This window comes from Alosa pseudoharengus, unplaced genomic scaffold (assembly GCF_046254945.1).
Source record: "Alosa pseudoharengus isolate Yale_2024_CS ecotype anadromous, Long Island Sound unplaced genomic scaffold, YU_APseudo_1.1 YU_APseudo_1.1_scf_2, whole genome shotgun sequence".
Lineage (NCBI taxonomy): Eukaryota > Metazoa > Chordata > Actinopteri > Clupeiformes > Clupeidae > Alosa > Alosa pseudoharengus.
In genome coordinates, this window is record NW_027468663.1 from 51,518,204 (window position 1) to 51,543,042 (window position 24,839).

Consider the following 24,839-nt stretch of genomic DNA (forward strand, 5'->3'; position numbering starts at 1 on the left):
CCTCCTCTAAGTAACGCTGCATCAAATATGGATGCTTTACATGGGCAAACCATTGGGGTAGATGTTGTGTTGAGAGTCGCCATGGCAACTCCTCCTGCAAAAGCGCCACGGTTGTCATGATGAATCAGCTCAGCCAGAGGGACGCGGCCTCCCCTCGCGCCGGGCTCGGCCTCTTTGCGCTGCTTCATTTATGTCACTTCTCCTACTTCCTCTCCTGCAGGCTGGGGAGTCTCCAGCAGAGCCGCCTGCCCGACAGGGCGAATGTGGAGCGCACACGTGCGGCCTGCTCCTTGTACACTATCCATTAATGATACAGAGAAATGGGGTGTGTGTGTGTGTGTGTGTGTGTGTGTGTGTGTGTGTGTGTGTGTCCGTATGGGAATGGTCTGCTGCCTCTGGGGTGAGTGGGCTCAGCTCTCCTCTCTATCTCTCTGAGGAGGATGATGTCATGTGTGGCGGGCGTGGGCCCTCCTGCACCTCTGCCAGGTAACAGCACTGGAGCAGGACTGAGCATGTGCATGGGGCTGCCATGAATCTGCATCTAGACAGCATCTCACAGCACTGACTGGACAGTGGCACACAATGCTCCATGTAGCACAGGAAAGTGGCAGCAACTGTTGCCCATTCCAGTTCACCACTCGCACCACTATAAAATATTTTGGATTTCTGGTTTCCACAGCTACTGCCAAACTCCTCTGGTTCGTAATCGTACACTGTTAAAAGGAATCCTAGTGGTCTCCCACTCAGTACTGTACGACTGAGATCACTATAAAAAAAAAAACAACAGAAGGAAATAATCTCTTTGTTGCTTATTAAAGGTGCTCTAAGCGATGTTACGCGGTTTCTAAGCTAAAACATTTTTTGTCACATACAGCAAACATCACCTCACCATCCGCTAACTGCCTGTGCCCTGTGCCCTCTGTGGACAGCCCAGGCTCCAAAAACGGCAACAAAAATAACTTGGTCCAACCTGGACCATAAAAACATAACAAACTGTTCCAGAAAATCACCGATAAGATGTGCGTTTAGGAGAGTTTCAATTGCATGGGAGGGAGGGGGAGGGAGTAGCGAGCTAGCTCTCTGTTTTGTTTGAATGGCAATAGAAGTGACGTTACCCAGTATAGCTTAGAGCACCTTTAAATTAAATAATGCTAATATGCTATGCTAGTTAGAGCTAGAGATACAAAAGGCAAAGATGAAATACACAATCATTATGCATGCGCAAAAGAAAGTCCACATAGACGCTAAAAATTCCAAATGCTCTCTCCCTAACCTCATGTTGCATCTTATGCAACAACATAGCTGATGTCATCTTTACCACAGACACTCTTTTCAGAAGGTACTGTACCTTTCTGTAGACTCAGATTCATGAGCGCACAGCCACTCTGTTCTCTACAGGGAGTACAACCCTCTGAACACTGATGTCAATGTTGTCAGGACAAGCTAGTGCTAACAAGCGTCACTCTGCATCCACCATCTTGGATTGCTCACAAGGCACTGGAGGTTGCACTCCATCTTTAGCTAAGTTATTGTTTCCTGTTGGAAGTTTGATTTCAGTTGGATACAGACCCCTAATGCATGTGGGGGAATGCCAGAACTCCATTAGTTCAGATTCAGTTCCGCACATAACACTTCCATGGAGCCCTACAGGGATGGAGGGGATAAATCATACACCAGTTGCCTCAAATCTCTCTCTCCCACTTACGCATGGAGAGAAGCTGTTTGAAAACAGTGTCAATTTGATGAATTCTCAAAGGAAGTTAACTATTAAGAAATCCAAACTGTAAATAATTCATAACAATGCCTTTTAATCTTGATTAAATTAAGTGTAAAACGTTCATATTATGAGTACCTTTCACCCATATGAGCTCATTTCAGTGGAAGAGTTATCCAGTAGGTGAAAGAGCAGAAGCTACATGTATGCCATCAGACATAGACAGGCCAGATTATTCATACAATCAAGAGGTTGGACTGGATCTGATAAAACAATAGTAAATGTGCATAGACACATGCATGCACAAACACACAAATATGCGCACACCAATGTGTGTAAGGCAGTGTCTGGGCTGTATGTAGAACAAGCCATCTATGGTGCACATCTCTCTGTGCCATGCGTAACATCCATGTCAATAATCCACAACAAAAGTGCATTAGTATTTAGTATACCACACGAGAGAGGAGGCAGCAAGGTATAGGGCATGAGAGAGAGAGACTTAGTGATAAATGAAGCTTAAACAGGGCCCATGGCACAGCATTTGAATATGCACAAACAACAGCAGCCTGCCAGGCATGCAATGTGCTTTCGTGACTAAGTGCATATTCCCCCGACACACAACACTAAGCTACGCCTCTGATTCAGTCCAGCCACCTGGAAACATCATGCGGGGAAGAACCGCTGCCTGACGGATCTGCCCCACTTCTCATCCACCTGATCATTCATTTATTTAGGGGCCAGATTATGGGCTCTCTGTTCCACACCAGCATATGGGGATTAGCTAATCTACACTTCCTGCTGGTTTTGGAGTGGGAGCACAACAGGAGATTATATGTGTATAATCTGAAAGTTCCCTTCCTGCTCTGTGGGTGGTAGTGTGCGTGCATGTGCGTCTGTGTGTGTGTGTGTGTGTGTGTGTGTAGTATCAGCATGACAGCAGAGGTGCTAATATCTCACTCATGATTGATGCTGGACACCACTTTGGCTCCGACGTCAGCGTTGACAAGCAGCAAATGAGCGGATCATGCTACGGTAATGTGGTCAGACCTGTGGGCTAATTACCTGATGGCTATCATAGGCTGCAGTGTCTCAGATAAGCACAGCCAAAGCACACAGAGGGGCCATCTTTCTGTTCTCATGAAGCATGGCTTAGGCTAAATGAGCTTTTGAACTTGTCATTTATCCTCCATCCTCAGAAGCGTCAGAAAGGCCCAGTCTATGGCCCCACTGTGTGGAGTCTCTTAAGCCCTGGCCCTGTCTCTGAGTGCACTGCTTTAATGTTACTGTTAAGTGCAAATGCATGGAGAGAGCAGAGTCATTTTAGAGCCCATTGACCATGTGTCTTAATCTTGTTATTCTCAGTAGCTTCGCCCAATATGATGGCATAGACACACATACGGAAACACACACTCACACTCACACACACACAAAAGCAGATACACTGAAGCACACTCAAGCACTTTGGCTGTGCTACAGTATGTTTGCGCTGATGGTACATGCTGTATTCTGCCGGAGTGTGTATCAATTTAACTGTCAGTTTAAAGCTATGTACTGCTGTATGTACATGTTTACCTCAAAACAATTGCTTCATGATACACTGACTTATAATAGGGAGACTGTTGTCTCTGTCATTGACCCTGCTTGCCTGGAGCGCTTCTCCCTGCTCTATGTAGATTTGGTGCCCAGTGCAGGCTCTTCACTCTGTTACTCTTAGACACACTGGATACCCCTTTAGCCTCTTCTCAAAGGCAGACAGACTTTACGGAACCATGCATGATGAGAAATTACGCTAAAGGTATACCCAGTACATTCAAAATGTACATTCTTACATTGTGTTGCTTTAGCGCTGTCTCGCGCTCTCTTTCACACACACACACACACACACACACACACACACACACACACACACACACACACACACACACACACACGCACACACACACACAGAAGATGCTGCCTATTCTCTCACTGGCTTACTCATTCATTTAGACACACATTTGTGTGTGTGTGTGTGTGTGTGTGTCTTCTTTGACTATCTATCCCTCGGCCCTCACACTCATACTCATCTTCCTACAGTTGTTTATAATTTGATCTCCAAGGCCTCAGGGATCTCAGGGATCTATTTAGAAGATGGTGTGTGTGTGTGTGTGTGTGTGTGTGTGTGAAGGGGGGGGGGGGGGTGCAAGAGGAATATAGTGATGGTGTGTGTGTGTGTGTGTGAAGGGGGGGGGGGTGCAAGAGGAATATAGTAATGGTGTGTGGGTGTGTCTGAGTAGGAAGATGAGTATGAGTGTGAGGGCCGAGGGATAGATAGTCAAAGAAGACACACACACACACACACACACACAAATGTGTGTCTAAATGAATGAGTAAGCCAGTGAGAGAATAGGCAGCATCTTCTGTGTGTGTGTGTGCGTGTGTGTGTGTGTGTGTGTGTGTGTGTGTTTATGTGTATGTGTGTGTGTGTGTGTGTGTGTGTGTGGTGTGTGTGTGTGTGTGTGTGTGTGTGTGTGTGTGTGTGTGTGTGTGTGTGTGTGTGTGTGTGTGTGTGTGTGTGCGGGCGTGTGTATGTAGGGAAATTGGGACAGACAAAATAATCTTTACACAAAGAAGGAAATGATTTAATTAGAACATCAGCAGACAAAGAGAAGAGGGCTGCCCACAGGAGGAAGGGAGATCTATTCAGACCCTACATGCTGATATGAGAAAACAGGAGGGAGGGAGGGAGAGAGAGGGAGAGGGAGGGAGAGAGAGAGAGAGAGAGAGAGAAAAGAGAGAGGGAGAGAGAGGATGAGAGAAAAAAGAGAGAGAGAGAGAAAGAGAGGGGGGGTTGGGGAAAGAAGGCTATGGCAGACATTTAAATGTATTAAAAAAGTGAGGCATGGCAATGGATCACTGGGGGTCTGTCCATGAGGTGCCTGAGTGGTGGATGCAATGACTGAGTACTAACCAAATAAAGGCTGAAGAGAGAAAGCTGCTGTAGTCATTTGTGGGACGTTTGCTAAGCCTTTCTGGATTAAGTAAGTGTATGCAAAAGAAACACAAACACAAATACACACGCAAACAAAATAGACATGCCAACATCCCAGGGTCACCACCATGGGCCAGACACTACTGGCACACATCAAAGAGAATATTGGTGCATTGAAGTGCCATGCTCACATCAAACTCATCTGTGAGTCATTATTCACACACAAAACAAACACAATCACATGCACAAACAAATGTTGTCCTGAGAGTCAGTGAAACAGTGATGTGAAAATAAAAAAGTGGACCGACACAAGTAACATCTGCTGACATTTAACTGCTCTCCTGTCCTGTTACAGAACTCACAATCGTCCAGCATCTGTCTCGCGTGTTGAGAAAAGGACACACTCAAGCCTCATTTTACATGACCCTCTTCCAACCACTAATCAATTCCTAATTATCAGCCAAAAGCACCAACATCACAGCCTGTTTGAACAATACAATACATTATTTCCTGTTTATTGCAGTAATCACAGCCTGTTTGAACAATACAATACATTATTTCCTGTTTATTGCAGTAATCTGTCAGGAGAATCTGCCAGTGTGTGTGTTGGGGTGGATTAGAGTATATCTACAGAGTGATTTACTGTAAATAAATAAAGCTGATATTTCTATCACTGTTCCACAATAAGTATGTTACAATAAGTATGCTAAGTAGTCCATTTTGAGCAGTTTAAAGAGAGATCAGTGTAAACTAAAAAGTGACTGCAATCTTCTCAGCTCTGTCTCTTAATCTGGAGTAATTGAATTTATCAAATTCTTAATTTTCTGAAGCAGTAAGGTGAAACCCCTGCCCAACACAAACATCCACAACCACACATAAATTGAAAGACAAAATAGGACTAAAGCTGTAGGAACAAGTAGATCAGTTGAGAAAACTGTTCTGCCTAAAACATCCCTGACCTCTGAGCAAACACACACACACATACACACACACACACACTCACACACACGCGCGCACACGCGCACACACACACACACACACACACACACACACACACACACACACACACACACACACACACAGCTGGTTGTACAGACGTTGGCATCCATCAGAACTCCTGAAACTTAATCTGTTTGTGGAGTGACAGCTGCATGAGAGAGAGAGACAGAGAGAGAGAGAGATAGAGAAAGAGAGAGAGCAGTGAACAGTGGATTCAGTGTGTGTAAAACGGAGTGAAAAAAGACTGAGAGAAAGAAACAAATACAGTAAAAAACAAGCAAAAGGGCAAAAATGAAGACTGACACAAGGAAGAGGGGGTGAAGTTTGTGAGTATGACACAATGGGGGGGGGGGGGTGAAGTTTGTGAGTATGACACAATGGGGGGGGGGGGGGGGGGGGGTGGAAAGAAGGAATGCCAGAAATAACCCAACATAAGCCATACAGAGGAAGGGAGGTAAAAAGACAACAAATACAGTATAATGGTAGAGTACTCCATCCTTGAAAGAGTCAGCAGCCCCACTGAAAACTCACAAACACGGCCCATAGATTGTTTGTAGTGTGTGTGTGTCAGAGCCAGTAACTTAACAAAAAGCTCTGGCTGTTGAATGTATCTGCAACACTTGCAATCAGTCGGATGCTGGTGTGTTGTCCAAGAGGCACTGGGAGAAGCCTACAGAAATGCTTTACACTGATGGTAGGGCCTCCCCTGCACTCACACACACACTTCCAGAGTAACACACTCACAACTTACAGCATGTCAGTGTTACCCAGACTGTCCTAAAACCATGCTGTGCACAAATATACAAATAACAACTGTCAGCAGTGTAACACATTATACAAACACTACAGATATCCCCTCTCTCTTACACACACACACACACACACACACACACACACACACACACACACACACACACACACACATACAAAACATGCTCTTACATACACAATGTCAATATTGCTGCTTGAATGATCATGAAATTGAATCATCTGCATGTGTGCATTTTCTGCCAACTAACTCTAATGCCTTTTAATAAGAACCGACTAATGAGCTGAGAAAAACATTTATCCAGTGTCACACTGACTCAATTTGCCCTCCAACCACTGATCTCCAATCAGTCCTGTTAGCCACTGAGGGTAAAAACATACTGAAGGCCTATCCAAATACATAAGGTACAAAACACCCAGCTTACCAGCAATCACCCAGCTGTATCACCAGCTAGTCGCTAACCGATAGCATCTTATGAATAGGCTAATGTCAGAGAAACTTTTGATTATAGTTGATGTTCTTCCAAGCACACCAATTGGTAGTTTGCAAGTTACCAGTTTTTCTATTTTATACTGTCTGTATTCAGTGTCATGCAGTCATATCTGTTCCTCTTTAAAAAGTCCTTACACTGGCAACCATGTGGACACAGGGACACAGAATATCCTTAATATTCCTTAGTCCCTTAATGTGCATTATGGGGCCTTGAAATTGTAAACAGACTTAATGAATTTCCCCTTAATCTGATTGAACATTGTGGCCAGCGCCTTAATTATGCCAAAATGCATGCCGTGCATTGCGTTATAATACCTTACAAGTAAGAGGGGATATATAATTAAATCAGAATGTCTAAAAAATATACTATTTTCTCTCAAATAGGATGATAAAATGAGATTAGAAGGCTCCCTAAAACTATAGGCTAGAGAAGAGTTATTGAGTATTTGAAACGAGGCTGTAGCCTACTGAGTGTATGCTTGAGTATTTTTATTAACCACACTTGGCTCAAAGAAACAAAAGATATGGCATTCTTTTTCACAGAATAGGCTATACAACACTGAACAGACAACTACAGATCAGCTTTACCGGTGACAAAGTGTCAATCTACGGACAGGTGACCAAAATATTTTTACTGCCTTCTCGAAACTACATCAAAGACTAACTTAACTGATTTGCACCTGATGGGCATCATATGTAAATGTTACTCAAGGCTGATGAGCTTTTTGTCCAGTTGCTTGGATGGTGATGAAGCGTGATCAGCAATTTGTGATAATACATGTGAACAGCAATGGTATCACAGGACGAAGACAAATGCAACCTCGCGCGAATAGAAACATTTATTCACAAAAAGCATATAGGAGCACACCTACTCAGAGGGAATGCCCAACCTATGTTGTTGTAGCACAGTCTGTTTCAAAAAACGCCTGATCTGGAACAGCAAACATCAAACACCACTCCAGCCTAGGGGAGACATCGCTTCATCATCTGCCACAGACCTCAAGTAGCCTACTCTGAAAACGCGTCAGTGTTCAACGGTAGTATAGAGCACGGGCAATTTTTTCGCGCTTCCATCAATGCCAGGTGTTCAGATACATATCTGTCACATTACCTTATCAACATTGTGGCCAACCCACACTCCTCAGCGTTACTGTGGCAATCGGCGTTCGTCCGTTACATCCGCTGTATTCGCAGCATTAACAGATTAATCCCTCTCTGATCGTCGCTCTCTTCTCTCTCCTCGCTCTGCTGATTTCTTCGCGCGAGTGTGTGTCGGTGAGAGCGGATTGGCTGTCAGTGAGTTCGCCCAAGCTCCCAGCTGCAGTCAGAAGATGAGCATAGGGAATTTAAAAATGCAAACACACGAAACGTTTCCGAAACGTGTACGCGGGATGCGCTCAATATACTGTGTAGGTGTTAATGTCAGTGTAGAGGTGTGTGTGTGTCTGTGCCTGTGCGTTTTGGAGAGACAGACGCACACGCCGCTTTTCTCTTCCTCCCTGAGATGAACTGAATTATTGCGAGCGTGGCTGAGAGAGAGAGAGAGAGAGTCGGGGAAAAATACAAGGTAAAGCGATACAGCAACGTCACCGAATGGCGGAGATCCGTAAACTTGAACTCTCTTTTCTTCTCTTGTCTTCCAACGCCTCGTTAAATAATTGCTTAAAGATGTTTAGGTGCATATGTAAGTGAGATATTTTCGGTGGAATTTAGTCAAAAATAGGTTCAGCACAGGAAGCAATGGCCAGATGACAAGAACTCCCATTGCACCTTGTGTCCTGCCCACTGACCTGGAACAACTAACCAACACACACACATACACAGAGGGAGAGAGAGGAGACACAACAATACAACAATGGGATGGAAACCTAGTTCCCAGGACTTCTATGTAAATGAGGTAGCATTTACCATCACAAGCTGGTGGAAATCTAGAGGCCATCTATTTGTTACTCTGTCCCAACTACTGTAAGCATCAGAAATCATTTAAGTGTACAGTACTATTGTGCAAAACCACTGCTGCGTATTCACTTTTGGCTTGTGTAAGCTTGAGTTTAAGTCACTAAATTCTATTGAACACAATTCTTGAATTCCCATTGACCCAATGAAAGGTTTCACCTGGGTCTAGTGATATTGCCTCATGCATCTCTGTGGTCCATTTCCAGAGGCCTGAACAAAATGTGCTTTAAGACTCTGACCTTCACACAAGGTTGAAGCTGAAGCCAGGCATTGCCATATACACTTCAAAGGACTGGCATTTAATTAACGGAGATAATCTGGGATCTGAGGGAGATGGCTGGGGAAAGGATGTTGGAGTGATGTAGACTACAGAGACCAATACTCTGGTTCAGATACACTCTAGGCCTCATACAGCACGTAAAACACGCGCACGCACACACACATGCCCGCGCACACACACACTCTCGCACGTGTACACACACACACACATGCACCCCTCTAAATGAGACAAGTATTTTGGTTAAAAGTGAAGGGCTCTCCTCCAAGACTCACACAGGAGTGGTACTGAGCAAGGTAGCTGACCTCTAATGTAGTGATCATTAATACATTTAATACATAACCTATTGACCCCAACTCCCCCCCCCCCCCCTTTTGTAAACAGATTTAATGAATTTCCCCTTAATCTGATTGAACATTGACACACACACACACACACACACACACACACATCAGCAGTGACACTATCAGGCTAACTCTAGGGCACAATTTGTCCCATGCAGTCATGTGTCAGCCCAGTAGAAATCTGTAGAAATCTGTAGAGTTCTGTAGACCACTTAGATAGTTGCAATCTTCTTATATGGGATAATGTTGTCTTTATAACCATAAAGATATGACTTGCTGAAGACCTTACAGAAGCCTTTCATATTGTGTAATGCCATTACAGTGCCCTCAGTGAGCTCAGTCCAGATGTTTCAAACTGCTGTAGTGGAAATATGCAAATATGATGTTGCTGGCAAAATGAACTCCTGGGAAGAGCTCTCTAAATGGGAGAAATAATGTACTTAGGGCCTTGTGTCTGTAGTGTGTGAGCAAAGTGATGTGAGATGGCTGAAACAAGAAGAGACATGCTCCTAGAGATGCGGAAGAGTGTGTGTGTGTGTGTGTGTGTGTGTGTGTGTGTGTTAATGACATGATGTGACGGGACATCTGAAAGCAGCTGTCAGTCTTACTTCTCAAACAAACAGGGTAGGGGGTGTTTTTACTATACTACCAAAGCAAAACACAGGAAATCACAGAAAACACACACGCACACACACACACATACACACACATTAATTTTTTGATTTAAAAAAAGACATTTATCTCTGATGTGTAAGGAAAAACACATTCTGTTTAAAACAGAATGTAATACAGTTCCCCTCCAAGGTAGAATTTAGATTGGAAATAATTCCCCAAATAATAGGCACATACTATCTCTCTTTTTCTCTCAACCATTGTAATCTCTTTAGCTTTGCTTTAATATTCAGACATTCAGTATATTTCCTCTCTCTCTCTCCCCCTCTCTCTCTCCCTGTCCCTCTCTCTCTCTCTCTCCCTCTCTCTCTGTGCAGGTGAACATGTCATGTCTTGCACATTATTCCACTGCTTGGTTGAATTTCCCATTGTCTTGCATTCTTTAGAACGTGTATTACAGTAACATATGTTATTTGCACACCTATGAAGTAGATCCATTTTTGTGGCCATATCACATGTTCAGAACATAGCAACATTGTAGCATATGACGGAGGTGGCTTTTAGCTAGTTGCATGGCAGTAGGCTGAGTAAAATGTTGTTTCAAAGATAAGGTTCATCAGAATCCTGGGATATGCCCGCATCATGACAACGGGAGAGATGGAACTAACGACTGGCCTTTGGCCATAGCAACCATCCATTTAGAACTAGTAACGGCAGTTTGTCCTGCAGGTTGAGGATATTAGTTGATATGTGTCGGAAAGAAGTAGTTCTACAAACAAGAGAGTTTTTAGCAATTTAAAAAAACATTTAAATTATAACAGAAAATGAACACAACACAAGTGGCAACAGTGGAATAAGTGGGATAATGGACATGGCGTTCAGAATGAATGCACTTACACTGTACTCGCTGCGCGTCGGGGCCATTTTACAACCTCGAACGTGCACTAATTTCTGTTAACCGAACACTGTGTCGTCCATTATAACTTACTTATTATTCCTTCTCCATAATAAAGGTGTTCTATTTGTGTGTGCATTTGGATTATTATGTTCTTAACAGTTTTAGGCTACCCTGTCAGTATCCCTGGACCAATTTCCCACATTGTACCGTGGGACTTTAGTGAGTCTTGAATCTTAACTAGCTCATCTACTCATTTACTATACTGCCTTTTTGGTGGGGTAGAGCACCCAGAGAAAGCTTAGTTGTCCGTTACATATATCATGTTTGTGCTGCAGACACGACCCCACTGTGATGAGAAACACTTGGTATCTTCCTGAAAAGCAGAGAGGCCAAGAAACATATGCTTTCCTTCCTAAAGGGTCTAGTGCATTAGCCCTCTGTAAGCTATAAGCCTGCCAGTAGATAATCTGCTCATCTAGAGAGAGTTTCCCTGCCCTCTTCTCTGATGTGGGGCCCTCGGCCACCGGAGCAGTGGCCTCCCTGTCAACATCTGGACGCGCCCTCAGACGTCAGACGTCTCGGCTCCAGCGCCTGGGTGAGGACACGGAGGCCTCTCAGTAACACTGCTCTCTCTCTCTCTCTGTCTCTCCTCTCTCTCTCTCTCTCTCTCTCCTCTCTCTCTCTCTCTCTCTCTCTCAGAGCCATGTCTGGCGATGGCTCCACCCTGAGGTCTACTGAGATCCTCCACTGGAGATGCTCGTATATAACACAGACCACGTTGGTATGTCATGGATGCTTCTGTGCTGCTGGGACGAGCACAGGGGCACAGGGGGGAATTGTTCGGACACTCATCAGAGGTGGCGCATGCACGCTGTGTGAGGGTTTCTGATGACGTGGTCAGAAAAAGGGGGGCGGTGAGCACTGGGGGGGTTGACAGCTGCCGTTGGGGACAGAACGGGACAAAACAGGACGGGCCTCCACTCCACCCTGGTCTCCGTGGCAGCAGGGGAACACATGGGGTTCAAACGCACACAAATGTCCCCAATATGGAACTGCAGAATCACCGCATGAAACTAAAGCTGGAGCAGATTTATTCTTTCTTCCCTCCAAGCCTCAACCTCTATGCGAACACACGTGGACACACCCAGACCAATACCCACAAACCACATGTATGTGTGCCTACACACACACACATACAAGCACACACAGACACACATACACACACGCACACACGCACACACACGCCAGGACCTAATATTCCAAGCCTTCCCAAGGGTCTGGCTCCTCCCCCCACCCAATGGTTGTAATCCTCCCTTTAATCTGCTGTCTATTCCACTGCGTAGCATAGCTTTAGATCTGAGTGTGTGTGAGAGAGTGTGTGTGTGTGTGTGTGTGTGGTGTGTGTGTGTAGTGTGTGTGTGTGTGTATGTGTGTGTGTGTGGTGTGTGTGTGTGTGTGTTTGAGAGAGAGAGAGAGGGGGAGAGAGACAGGGGAGAGAGATACTAGTGTGATATAGCAATAGTAGCAATAGATCCATATGTGTGTGTGTGTGTGTGTGTGTGTGTGTGTGGTTAGGGCAATATGCAGGAGAAATCTGGGACCAAAGCTAAAGCCTCCCATAAACACAGGCACACACACACATTGATCCTTCAGACTGCTGCCACTCTCTCTCTCTCTTACCTCTCTCCATTCTCCATGCTGCTATGAGGGTCTCTCAGTGGCCAAGCTGAAAGAGAACACACAGTAGAAAAGAACTGAACAACACTCATAAATAATATAGAACTGAGAGAAAGTTTTTTATTTACAATGCAATATTCATCACACACACACACACACACACACACATCCTGTTTCATGGATGTCAATCAGTATATTCAAATGTACCGTGGGGAGGATTGGTGTGTGTGTGTGTGTGTGTGCTGTGTGTTTGTAGGGAGAGAAAAGTCACATACTTAGTAATGCTTGGACTGAATGAATAACTAATAAATGTCACCTTTATTGTATTGAATTATAAGATACACTGTACACTGATAGGGTGCCTTTGTGGGGAAGGCAATAACAGCCTTTTGAAATACTGCCATCTACTGGTCATTACCCTTTACCTGCACAATTCCCAAACTCAGGTTGAGCAGGAGAAACTGGGCAGTGCGGCCTGATACAGTAGAACCGAGTAGAGTCTTTGTGTGTGTAGAGTGAGGCGAGTGTGTGTGTGTGTGTGTGTGTGTGTGTGTGTGTGTGTGTGAGTAGAGTGAGGAGAGAGCCCTCTGGTTTCAGTGGTTCTTTGTGTGCCACAACAGATGCACAGGTGGGGCTTCAGACTTCATATGGGGCGGGTCTGAGGGAGTTTGAGATTTTGAGGGGGCTGCTACACCCTCAAGGTGTGTGTGTGTGTGTGCGTGTGTGTGTGTGTGTGTGTGTGTGTGTGTGTGTGTGTGTGTGTGTGTGTGTGTGTGTGTGTGTGTGTGTGTGTGTGTGTGTGTGTGTGTGTGTGTGTGTGTGGCAGGGTAGTTAGGGAGCCCTATGAGCTCAGAGCAGTATTTTTAGATGATGACGTGATGCCGTTGGACTCTAAGTGGAGGAGAAAGCGCACTGAGGCATGCGTGTGTGTGTCTGTAAATTATGCAGCAGTGTATGCTCTATAAAACAGAGTAGGTGCAGAAAAGAACAGAGGCAGAGGGAGGGGAGAGAGAGAGAGAGAGAGAGAGAGAGAGAGAGAGAGAGAGAGAGGGAGAGAGAGAGAGAGAGGAAAAAGAGTTAGAGGGACAGAGAGGAAGAGAGAAAGAGTGAGATGGCACGCTTCAAACGGACTCTTATGGGGCCACAGACATTTCTTTAAAGATTCATCATTGAGTTAGTGTGTGTGTGTGTGTGTGTGTGTGTGTGTGTGTGTGTGTGTGTGTGTGTGTTTGTGTGTTTTGTGCTGCTCTTTTAAACTTTCATCCAGTGAGATGGGCTCTCCTCTTCCCTTCGGAGGTTCTCCAACATGCGCAGCAGCTTTTAGCTGAGTGGCCTGGAACTGCCCATCCTCAGTCACCACCCTAGTCTGCACAGGGTCTCAGAGACGGTGTGTGTGTGTGTGTGTGTGTGTGTGTGTGTGTGTGTGTGTGAGAGTGAGTGTGTGTGTGTGTGTGTGTGTGTGTGTGTGTGTGTGTGTGTGTGTGTGTGTGAGTGTATGTGTGTGTGTGTGTGTGTTAGTATGCATTTCCTTGAGTGTTATAAAGTGTCTAATGGAAAGGACATTTGAGAATACTCTTGCTGGATTGAAGGTCAGTACCATCACCATATTCATCGTCATAATCATCATCATCATCATCATTGTCATCCACTCACCTGGTCTGAAGAGGTCATGTGTGAAGCTGTTTCAGCTTGAGGGAATGTGAGATGAAAACTCCACAGGATTCTCCTAAGGAACAAAATCAAGGCCCACGTTCACTGACAGACAGAGACCACTTCACTGCATCAGAGTCATACTGTACAGGACAGATACACCCATCACAGTTAAGCACACATGTTATGCACACAGTTACGCACACAGCTACTCTTACACATGCTCCTCAGTGCACATGTTATGCACACAGCTCCTCTTACACATGCTCCTCAGTGCACATGCTGTGGACACAGCTCCTCGCTTTCACGCAGTGGTCTCACAGGCCAGCCCATAAAGCTGATGAAACATGGGACAACTTTCTGAGCAATGTTGCTGGCGAATGTTCCTCATTATTGTGGTTCGGGCATGTTCCCATTGATATTGGCCAACAATTCCTTTTCTGGAGAACTTTAATCATCAGTAGGCGTTGGCAAATCATCATTAACAAATAAATTAATAAATGGAACGGGTGATGTGGTTGCCCAGCAACATTGCTTTAAACAGTCTAGCCATGTATTATCACCTTAACACTTCTCTACAAGAAATGTGAATGGACCACCTCCATCCATGACAGTACAGCTAATATACCGGTACACAGTGTTTGTGGAAGGGTTAATGGAAGAAAGATATTATTGCTGATGATTAATTACTTCATCTACACAGGTGACTGGGTAGCACCCAGAGGAGTTTCCTAACATGCCTAAAAGATGAAACTAGTCAGCGATGGGGGAGGAGACTCTGCATAAGAAACAATCCAATGTACAAACAGACAGGTTGTGAAAGCAGCAGCAAGGATTACTGTAGCGCTCTGTGCAGAATACTTCAGACAGCACAGGTGTCAGGGCTCTGCTAAGCTTCTGCCATGGGATACAAGCCCAGTCCTGCAGGCCACACGATAGGGGATTAATAAAATCATAACATAATCTTCTCATTGTTGCTAAAGTAGGTGTTGTGTATTTGCCCAAGTATGAGAATGGCGCATGCGTGAGCACGCACACTCACACACACACACACACACACACACTCTCTCACACACACACACGTACACACACACACAGTTGAAGAGAAGAACAGAGCTCTCATTAAGAATTCAACTACATCACACTGGCACCTAATCTATGGCATCTTGGGAATCATAACAGATTCTTGTAAATTTGTGTGCAGGGGTATGGATGTGTGAGTGTCTTGTAATGTTGTGTAGTGTAGGGGGGGGGATGGATGTGTGAGTGTCTTGTAATGTGTGCAGGGGTATGGATGTGTGAGTGTGAAAGTGTGTTTGGGAGTGAGCATGTTATTCTCCAACAGTGCCACTAGTCTGCACTGTTTAGTCACACACACTCTCACACTCTCCTCATCTGACCTAGTTCCAAAAGGAGCACACAGCTACATTATGATTATATGAATAGTTTGTGTGTGTGTGTGTGTGTGAGAGAGAGAGAGTAAACATAATTCTAGCAGTACTGATGTAGCTACACACATTCCTGTTTTCTGGACTACAGTATATGGGCGTCATGTCATCAAAATGAAAATTTTTGCCAATCGTTTTGCTTCAGCTGTATACATGAGTATTTTTATAAAGTGGTTACTGTATTGTCCCCATTGCGTCCTACCTGATGCATGACATTGACACAATATATGAGCCAAAACATGAAAAACCACATACTGTACTGCTATGGTGATGAAACAGCTGGGCACTGATGGAGAGCAACTACTGTATGTGGTTTCAACAGCTTCAAAACTATTTTTACTGATCAGGAATCAGGATTACTGACCAGCTCACTACAAAAGACTTCAGATGACACAGGTGTCAGAGCTCACATAGGCTTTTCATGAGAATACAGTCATGTAGGTTATAATATAATGTAGGATTAATAAAATAAATGCCAGTATTTATCTTCAGATAAAAGCTCTAGTTTGAAATAGTTTCCAAAAATATTTAGTGGCCCTAAGATTTGGTGGTCATTTTATGTGGCTGTTCAGCTATGGCATCTGTACAAAGTGGGGGCATAAAGGTTAACATACAGTACAAATGCATCATATGTAATGGCTCTGCAGTTGAACTACTTCTACTTCTATTTGATTACAGTTTTTAGAATTGCTTAAACACTAAAATCAAAAGTATCCCACAGTTAGCAAAACATTAGTCCAGATTTGCACAACTATAAGCACATTATCAGCATCACACTTTTTGCAAAACTGTACTCACGTTGATTTACAAAACACATTCCTCTACTTTAGACACAGAAAATTCAGATAATTCCTCTTCTCAAATTCAAGGCACTTCCGAAATATACACCCATGAACCAATTGTTTAAACACAAATATCCGGTGTGAAGACACTTACTGTACAGTACGTGCTTAACTGTAAACTCAACAATCAGTTCTAAAATTCTGTCGAGTCGAGTGTCGAGTTTGGTCAGTATAAAGCAATGTACTCTAAATTATCCTCTAATCCTACTTGAACAATAATTCTGGGGGGAAAAACAAAGAAACAAGCATACACTATATCCTAGGAAAACCTGCTTTGTCAAATGTCTTTTGTATTGAGTGCATGAGTACATTGAGTGTGTAACTGATTCAAACATAATCAGATCATACTGTATGATAGATTTGTTTGTGATATTATAACAAATACATTTTACAATGTAAATAATACAATAGATAAGGTAATGTCGGGAAATTTGCCACCATGTGACACTGTAACGGGGAAAAGCCTTGTAGTGGCGCTCGACCTTAATACAGCCCTCGGGAGCGCGTAGCTGAAAAGGTGCTTACGGTAGTGTCAGAATGCGCAAAAGAGTTGTATACATAAGCCCAGATTTTGGGGTTGCTCCTCCCAAAACGCGTAACTCCCTTTTCGCGATTAAATGAGAGAGGGGAGAATTCGCGCAGGTTGCACAGTGCTTAGTTATGCACTTTTTTTTTTACTTAAGCACATGGGAGCATTCCCCCCTAAATCTTTGCTTGTCACACATTCTAAACATGTCTTTAAAACACCATAACCGAACACCAAATCTGCAAAGCCATACACAAATTCTCAGTATTTGACTCAGTTTTCAATTTCCTAAAACACATTTTGCAAAACACCACAATTTTCAACCTTATTCACACAAAAATCTAACAGGAAGTAACTTGATTTTGTTTTTTAAACACAACCTAGCAAATTCCACACTTATTCACCACTTATTCACTCTCAGTCCTCAATGTACAAACACTCAGGGTAAGATGTACTACTGTAATGCATATTTCTTGAGGAGCCTATGAGAAGACGTGTATATTATGGTTATTTATACATCATATGACGAATAAAGAAAATTGTATTGATCTTGTTTCGTTGTTGTTTGTCCCAAACAAAAATAGCCTAAAGATGATTAAGACGATAAATTACACAACAGCGGCATAAAGCCCTTCGTTATACACCATGGGTCTCCAACACGTTGCTCTCAAGCTACCCATAGCCGCCCACTGAGGCTGAAGCAGTAGGCTACTAGCCTACATTTAAACACAATTGTTGCCGCGAGGCATTCAAGCCTACGAATTTAACGAAAAGTAAACCATGCATAATTAAAAAATAACTCAATTTAGGCTACTTGGCTACGCAATAGGGTTTCCATTAGAGAAAGCGCACGTTCAATTAATGAGTGAAAGGGACTGCCTTGTCTCGCGATTAACAACTGGAAATTCCAACACTTTTTTAACTACACGAAACTTTACAGTGATCATCAAATACCCCCTAGATTTAAGTGTCCATCAGTCTAACATTTAACTATATAACAAAAGTCCAAAAGTAAATTAAATCCCATACCAACCCAAAAATCGTCTGCCTTTGATAGCCTCGTATGCCGCTCCAAACTAAACGCATATCTCACAATAAAACGCACAATGTAAGAAATAAAGGTCTGCCTTGAATAAGCCTGCGCCAAAATATCTGTGCTTTGCGCAGCCTGAGTAAATAGCAGACCCTGGACATAATTTAGGATTTACGGAAAGTATGCAATGATACGATGTTGGACACCTGGCGATGCTCTGGCCGTCTACTGTGCCTCTGACTCCGCTGACTCATTTGGATGGTAACACGACAGGTGAGCGCGAAGATTGGATGTCGTGGATGCATAAGTAAACTGTTTTTTGCAGAGTCCGCAGACTACATTCTCTTTAACGGTTACTTTACCATCAACCTGTACAACCCAAAGTATTTCCAGACACCACATTTTAGATGAGTTGGGGACGTAATTGTCCGCTCAGGCTGGCCGTTCTGTGCGTTATCTCAGGGGCGATTCTAGACCTAGAGCTTTGCTGGGGCACAGGCCCCCAACTCAATATATATTAAAAAAAACATTTAAATGTGCACGCAATATGAATTAATGGATTTACGTCTAGCCCCCATCATGTCCTCATCCATTTCTTGCCTGTCTCTCTCCTCCTTCTCCTGCCTGGTACTGGACTGCCCAGCCTGTGCTCTTTCTCCCCTCCTCCTCCTCCTTCTTCTCCTCCTCCTTCTCCTCCTCCAGCATTTTCTCCCTCAATTGTTGTAGCAGCCACTATCCAGCAACATCCAAACACATAGGCATAAGTAGGCCTACTGTATACTCACTGCATGAATTTATTAGGCTTTCATACACAAGAGAAGCTTATTTTTAGTCAAAATTGAGATATACTTCCCTCCCAGGCAAGGGTCCTGTAGTCATCCTGGCAATACTGCAGTTTGTTGTAGCTTAAATAGCCTACTAAAGCCTTCATACTGACTTTTGGTGATAATTTGCAAATGTAGCCTAATAATCTACACAGAATCAGAGTCTGATTCTGTGTAGGCCTACTCTGATTCTGTGTAGATTATTATAGGCTACATTTACAAATGCAGAAAACTTATTTAAGTTTACCATTAAACCATTGATCAAATCCCAGCACTGGCTATTACAAGCATAAATGTTACCTTTAATATGGGCAATTATCATACCTCCCTCGTCCTCCTCATCTCTCCTCACTGTTCCTTTCCCTCTGTTCAGGAAGAATTGTCTGATATCCATCTCTGAATAGTTTATCAGAAGGCTATGTTTAGTTTTACAGTAGGACAGCTTCACAAACAGTATAGGCTACTTTTACAGGACTCTCTCTATAAATCATAATTAATTGTCCGCATGTGTGCATGCAGCCTACGCATGGTGTGAGTCTGTGTGTGAGGGAGAGAACACAAGCTGGTAAACTGTTGCTAAATGTAGGCTACGACGCTTGAAAAACAGATGCTAATTATGTGGGCAACATTCTGTGGGCACAAACAACGATCAACTTGTCATTTTTTCTGTCAAACAAGTTGTGAATTTGTTGTAACATTAAAACAGGGGACGACTTACTCTGTGCTCAAAGTGATATAACGAGCTCCAGCGGACGAAATACTCGGAAGAATCATGTGAACGATTTTCATTGGTTGTTGCGTTCAATCTTACCCAGCTACAGAGGTGCTATTTCCTGATTGGCTATTATGGCCCCTTTCTTTTTCCCCTTGTTTTTTTTATTGGCTGGTAAGTGACAAGCTCGAGTCAAGACTAAAGCAGGCACGGTCGGAGATGCGCTCATGAATGCCATTTCCAGCGAGAGCAGCGCTAGAATTGTACTGGGGCACTGGAGACTTTTACTAAGGCACGTGCCCCAGTGAATAAGGTCTAGTGACGCCCCTGCGTTATCTTCCATTTTTGAATCGTTTATTTATAGTTTGACTACGGATATTTCACGTCATGTTCGAATGCATATTTGCAGCAGCAGGACGGCAGGCAGACCGCTTTTCGTTAGAGCCGCTGTTAACCAATGAAATTAAGTTGCGCTTCAGGGCAACTCCACTCGGACTCCACGCGCGTTCCCGAGCAACTTTTTCTTCTTCTTGTTATGTGGCAAGCAATAGGCTTGTTCGACTTGAGGCAGATCTGACTTGGTCTGGCTTTCTATGTAAATGTGATCTTCAGAGGCTAGCCGGGAGGAGCTACAACAGAGGGCAGCTCATCATGGACAGACAGGCTACAGTCTGCCTGACGTGACTTGCGGGAGATATCGCGGAATTTTGTTGACAATAAATACAGCAGAACTTTCATTCTTACTCATTAAAATGAGCATGATTGACGAAATAAATTCTTATGATGTAGTTTAAATAAACCACTGTTGTCATACAGTTAACAGGCCTGCTTTGTAGCACATACATTCAATATCAAGTGTTTTCCCTATATGTGTGTCTATTTAACCAGCAGCAGAAAATAACAGAATATCCAAACGATTTTAGTAGGCTAGCCTACCATTGTTGCAGGAATCACGTATAAGACGGTATCCCTTCGATTTCTGTTTATTTTCGCATATTCCAACATAAGGAAGCACCATGAGACTCCCATCAAAATCGTCATGAGGACATTCCTCCCAAATGGCCCTATCACGTCTTTGAACTGACGTCATGAGGGCATGTTTTAGCTCGTGCAGCTCGTGGAAGGCAACTGCAAGATCTGTCTGCAGGCTAAGACTCCCGTGATATTTTAAGGTCATGTGACATGGTGTCACGGTGGTAAGTCCCTCCCCGGCTGACAGAAGTCGGACAGAATTTCTAACCAGCAAGCATTGCGTCCATCCCAGTATGCATTGTGTTCAACCCAGCATGCATCACATCAAGTCAGATCTGCACAGATCTGCCTCAAGTCGAACACGCCTAATGTATGTGCATTATCGTCACCCTCTTAACTGGAGGACGACTTTCTTTTTACTGAATATCCAATAAAAATCGACGTTGGTCCATGTGTCATTTCCAGCTTTGGAACTTGGCGCATGGTCAGAGCCGACTGACGCTGGATCCGAAGCCCAGTGTTCAATATGGCAGTGACTATAGGCTTGTTTGAGATCGACTGAGTCTGACTTTGTCTGGCTTTCTACGTCAACGTGATCTTCAGAGGCTAGCCGGGAGGAGCTACATCAGATGGCAGCTCATCCTGGACAGACCGGCTACAGTCTGCCTGACGTGACTCGCGGGAGATATCGCGGAATTTTGTTTGCAATAAACACAGCATAACTTTCATTCTTACTCATTAAAATGAGCATGATGACTGACGAAATAAATTCCTATGATGTAGTTTAAATAAACCACTGTTGTCATACAGTTAACATGCCTGCTTTGTAGCACATAAATTCAATATCAAGTGTTTTCCCTATATGTGTGTCTATCTATTTAACCAACAGCAGAAAATAACAGAATATCCAAACATTTTCAGTAGGGTAGCCTACCATTGTTGCAGAAATCACATATAAGAAGGTATCCCTTCGATTTATGTTCATTTTCGCATATTCCAACATAAGGAAGCAGCATGAGACACCCGTCAAAATCGTCATGAGGAGATTCCTCCCAAATGGCCCTATCACGTCTTTGAACTGACGTCATGAGGGCGTGTTTGAGCTAGTGTAGATCGTGGAAGGCAACTGCAAGATCTGTCTGCAGGCTAAGACTCCCGCGATATTTTAAGGTCATGTGACATGGTGACACGGTGGTAAGTCCCTCCCCGGCTGACATAAGTCGGACAGGATTTCTAACCAGTAAGCATTGCGTCCATCCAAGTATGCATTGTGTTCAACTCAGCATGCATCACATCAAGTCAGATCTGCACAGATCTGCATGAAGACGAACAAGCCTAATACCTCCATGGATTCCTCCCAAATGGCCCTATCACGTCTTTGAACTGACGTCACAAGGGCGTGTTTCAGCTCGTGCAGATCGTGGAAGGCAACTGCAAGATCTGTCTGCAGGCTAATGGTGCATTCATGGCACTTCGGAATGACAAGGACCGCCCCGGGGGCTACTTTGTTTTTCCCACAGCAAGTGTTCATGTGCTTTGCCGTCGGAATGTGTGACAAATACGGATGCCACAACAAAGGTTATAACATACACTCACTAATCCTAAATAAACAACTGTATTTGCTAAAAATATAGTGTAAGACGCTTGTGAAAGAAAGATATGCAGCTGTCAAGTGACAAAAACGGCAAATTCCCAAGTTCACATTAAAACTGTTGGACATTAAAGGCCACATGGACTACAAATTAACTACAACGTGATGACAAAAGTGATGACGAGCCCCTAACTGGGCATCTCTGTTAGCAAAATCTAGCCCCAGTTTCCGACCTCTGACTCACACATTACGTGACGTGAATGATGCGGAATGATGATGTTTTCACTGGAAAAAAGTTTTTTCCGAAGCCCATGAACGCTAGGTAAGACTCCCGCGATATTTTAAGGTCATGTGACATGGTGACACGGTGGTAAGTCCCTCCCTGGCTGACAGAAGTCGGACAAGATTTCTAACCAGTAAGCATTACGTCCATCCCAGTATGCATTGTGTTCAACCCAGCATGCATCACATCAAGTCAGATCTGCACAGATCTGCATGAAGACCAACAAGCCTATTATATATAACTGGAGAGAGTGATTAAGTCCCGCCATATTGAACACTGGGTGTTACGTCAAACTGGATTTAGGGTGCAGTTTGAGATTAATGGGAGAAAGCTGCCAGGAAAAAAAAAAACAAAAAAAAAAAAACAGTGGTGGCGATTTCACTTTCTGACGGGTTAGCAGAGGAATCAGCTGAAGTCAATCAAGCCTCTTTCCATCGCCTCAGCCTGCAACGTCACGCGGGCGACGCATCTCCAAGACAGGTGGCTAATTAAGTACAAAGCGGGAGTGAGTAATGGAGGCACGACAGTAAACGCTAGAGCAGACGCTAGCAAATGCTGAAGCAAACTGCAAAGGATTACCTGCGTAGGTAGGGTACACGAAGTTCTGTGCAATTCTGGGACATCTAAAAGCTGGAGAGACTGACGGTAAGGGATTTATGCCACTTTGAGCAATGATTGTGCTCGAATCAAATGCACGCTTTAACTGGCTTGGGACACGAACGTCTGTGGAGTTGCGGTTCCACCTGCTGTCCGTGCTTTTAAGTAAATGCACAAATTGTTATTGCATATGCCTAGCGATTTAAGCAATGTTTGCTAATAGAGGGTGCTAATGGGCCTGTGAAATTTTAAGCTACTGTTTGCTTTGGGATGATTGTGGGGTTCTACTGTATGTCATGTAATATGGGCTATATGTGTTTTCTACTCGTATGTGGTTTCTACTTCAATATATTTTTCTACTCATAGATATATTTTTCTACTCATAGATATATTTTTCTATTAAATTAGGGATATTTTTCTACTCGTAGATGTATTTTTATTAAATTAGTTTGTAGTTGAACATTCATTGCCTATTTAAACGTCTGGTTATCCATGCTTATTTACTGCTATGTTTGGAACTGCCATTTCAATCTATTTTCTATTGAGTAATTCCCGAATGTTACACTTGGAAATTTTGAAGTAGTATTTATTACATTTAGATATCAAATGCTGTTGAAAGATGCGTAATTTTCTGTATTTCTCATGGAATGTTGCACGTGTTTAAATGTTTACTGTTGGATGTATGGCCTCATCTCATATACTTTCTGTTCTCCATTTTTTTTGTCTGTCTTTTAAAGGTTTTTCACCTGGTGAAAAATGACTGTTCATAACGGCTGAATGTGAAGTAACTGCATATGCCTGCCTCTGAATTCAAAGAAAATAAAAGAAACAAAAAGAGGAAACAAAGCACAGTTTATTTCTCAAGTCATTGAGTGGAATCCAGCATTCTTAATCTCCATAGATGTCCTTCCGTTTTTCAAGTTGAGGAATTTGCACAAAACACTAGGCACAACTTGACAGTGAAAAACCGTGGGGGCAGGAACTGGAAGAAACATGTCCGAAGAAGCCGTAAAGACCGTCGAACACCTTAAGATGGAGAGAACCACATCAAAAAGAGCATTCTCTCGCCTTGCAAACAGGTTAGTAAGAAATTATGAGGACATGGCTGAGGAAGACCTGAAGGGGGCCCTCAGTGGACTCACGATGGCAGCAGAGAAGGTCCTAGGTATAATTGAAGACTTGGAGGCCAAACTCCTTGCAGACATTGAGGCCGGTCTGGACGCTGGAGAAGAGGCAATGCTGTCGGAACAGCAGAAAGCTGACATAACAAAAACTGCAGGTGACTGCGAGAAAAAACTTAAAACAATCAAAGCTCTTGTCCAAGACACACTGTGGTCCAGCTATGGAGCCCTTGAAGTGTTGACTGTGCTACGAGTGGCAGAATCAGCCTGCAGAAATACCATCACAGTTGACCTAAGTAGCAAACAAGAGGCATATGAGTTCATGCTTACCAACCTACAAGAGCTTGCAAGGTCAGCAAAGGAAGTCCACAACAGCTGGAAGAAATGGATCCCCTCTGACCAAAAGAAAGATCTTCAAGACAGGCTCCAGGAACTTCAGCTGACTATTCCTAAGCTCATACTCAGAAAAGCTGATTTCATTCAGGAAAGGCTGAAGGATGAAGAGAGAAGACAAGCACCAATAGCCCTCCC

General features: G+C 43.7%; 1 protein-coding gene and 1 long non-coding RNA gene across 5 annotated transcripts in view; one reads left to right on the forward strand and one right to left on the reverse strand.

The window, feature by feature from the left end:
• LOC143134802 (receptor-type tyrosine-protein phosphatase delta-like) overlaps positions 1 to 24,839 on the reverse strand; it is a 121,731-nt gene that overhangs the window by 66,062 nt on the left and 30,830 nt on the right. For all 4 annotated transcript variants that reach the window (XM_076295460.1, XM_076295458.1, XM_076295459.1 and 1 more), the window contains exons 4-5: positions 14,363 to 14,435; positions 12,713 to 12,758 (exon numbers count right to left, since the gene is read on the reverse strand). The gene's annotated coding sequence lies outside the window, so the exon portion shown is untranslated. The remainder of the gene's footprint in view (positions 1 to 12,712; positions 12,759 to 14,362; positions 14,436 to 24,839) is intronic.
• On the forward strand, positions 23,187 to 24,033 carry LOC143135393 (uncharacterized). The gene is made up of 2 exons (XR_012988928.1): positions 23,187 to 23,235; positions 23,925 to 24,033. It is a non-coding gene; the product is annotated as an uncharacterized LOC143135393 (long non-coding RNA).